The following is a 2,045-nucleotide window of genomic DNA, read 5'->3' as shown; positions in this document are numbered from 1 at the left end:
CTGGGGTGTTAAAACCCCCCCCCCCCGGACGAAGATGTTCTGCGGCTCAATTTCAAAGGCAAGGCTGCAGCGTTGCCATCCATCCTGACGGTGCAAAAAAATCACCTTTCCCCGAAAACAGGGACCAGGAGGGACTGGGAAGGCGGAAAGAGGGAAAGGAACCTTTCCCCGTTAAAATATGGGGGGACTGCCTTATGATTTCCAAATAACCCAGAGCCGAGGAGGTCACCTTTCGGAGAAGGTGGGGGGGGTTCAAAATGCAGAATAGTCAGATTGTTGCTGATGCTGAATTTCCTAAGGAAAAAAAAACAACAAACCACCACAAAACCAAACCAAACCAAAAGCCCAACCAACACCAACCCAACGCCAACCTTCCCTGTCTCCAATCTGACAAAGTAAACAGGATTAATTCGCCATACGCAAAAACCTTAACGCCGTCTTAACAAACGCCGAAATCAGAAGGGAAAGCGGTTTTTAACAGGACGTACAATATTAATAGTTTGAACGTATGATCGTAAAAATGAAAAGCCATTGATATACGCTTAAAAGCCGCCGTATACGCTGATTGCTCAAGCATTAATGAAGAATGCCCCAGATTAACTGTTTGCTCTTCGAGGGATGCAGCGATATAACTATCTATTAGCACCATTAGATGCTTTGCTATTTATTCGAAAACACCCCTGCGAGTGGGTTAAGGCAGAACAGATGAATGTAAAAATGAACTGCAGCTAATTTCGCTAAATAATACTCGAAACCTGAGCGCCTCGCAAAGAAGGGGGAGATTCTCAACTGTCCTTCTCCGAGCCTAATGACAATAGAAATGCTCTGTTTTAAAAGTAAGACCGTATTGGTTTTCCAAATAAACAAATGCATCCCTCCTGCCATTTTACTGCAGATGTAAATTTATTTTAATGAGAGGGAGTGGAAGGATTTATTTTGCTAAAATAGAGTTGGGGATAGAGCCGGTGTAAATCTTTAGGTTAAAAAAAAAAAAAAAAAAAAAAAAAAAAAGAGGGGGAAGGAGGGGGAAGCTGCTTTCCTGGCAGAAAGCTGCCTAACAGTCCTCTAATTCTTTCTAGATTAAATCGCAATATGAATACAGCATCGAACAAATACCGAGTTTCGCTCTGAACTCAGTGGAAAGCAGTTACGTCTAACAGAATTCAATGAATTCCTCTTCTCCCTCATGTGTGTGTGTGTTTTTCTCTTCCACCACACTGAAGTTCCATGAATAGGGAAAGTGGCTCCTATTGTGTGCCTCTGAACTTCCAAGTCAATGCAATTTTTAACCACTGGCTTGTGGTACTTTGAAAATCACCAGGGGCTGTCAGAGTTGGGTCCTCTGAAAAATTTACAGTGCTAAATCAGAGCATATGCTGTGAGAGAGGAAAAAAAATTGCTTAAGATTGGAGCAAGTACAGTATCTGGCTGCCCCCTAGTGTAAGTCTCTTATCTGCCTAAAATTCAACTTTAAAAGAAAAGGATCTCTTAAAGGGAAACGACTTTTGGCTCACGTATGCATACGAGAATGAAACTTCTGTACATTTTAATCTGATTAATTCCTAAGGATTTAAAATTAATTGGCTTGGGCACTCTTAGACCGGACTATAAGATTTCTGCATCAGGGTTGCAGCGAGTGCTACACCGAATAGGTATTTTTAAGGGATAGTGGTAAGGGATGGCGGGGGTTGGGGGGGGAATCCTGTTTTGTGATTTTTTTTTTTTTTTTAAACAGGACATTTTTTTTTTTTTTTTTTTTTAAACGAGGAACCGTGCCTCGCATGCTGTTGTCAGAGCAAAACACTTTTGCTGCTTAAAGTCAGATCTACGTCTTTTGCAATAATATTTAAAAAAAAAAAAAAAGAAAAAAAAAAAGAAAAAAAGAAAGGATAAATAATTGCCTTAAAGCCTCAGCCGAACTGCCAACCACACCTTCGGATGGTGAGTATATTCCAGCTTCTTTCCATTGTACTTGCTTAACCAGAGAAGGGACCGGAGGGGGAGAGGGGATCTCGGCGCTTTACCTTCACCACCAACCTTTTTTT

At 41.3% G+C, this 2,045-nt stretch overlaps 1 long non-coding RNA gene across 5 annotated transcripts in view; it reads left to right on the top strand.

Annotated features, from left to right (window-relative positions):
* The first annotated feature begins 1,371 nt into the window (after positions 1-1,371).
* LOC106889431 overlaps positions 1,372-2,045 on the top strand; it is a 20,587-nt gene continuing 19,913 nt past the window's right edge. For all 5 annotated transcript variants that reach the window (XR_001412327.1, XR_001412325.1, XR_001412324.1 and 2 more), the window contains exons 1-2: positions 1,372-1,652; positions 1,768-1,941. This is a non-coding gene — a long non-coding RNA (uncharacterized LOC106889431). The remainder of the gene's footprint in view (positions 1,653-1,767; positions 1,942-2,045) is intronic.

Source organism: Calidris pugnax, unplaced genomic scaffold, assembly GCF_001431845.1.
Source record: "Calidris pugnax isolate Ruff unplaced genomic scaffold, ASM143184v1 scaffold70, whole genome shotgun sequence".
Lineage (NCBI taxonomy): Eukaryota > Metazoa > Chordata > Aves > Charadriiformes > Scolopacidae > Calidris > Calidris pugnax.
The sequence above is the reverse complement of the archived record's forward strand: the minus strand, read 5'-3'. Positions and strand labels throughout refer to the sequence as shown.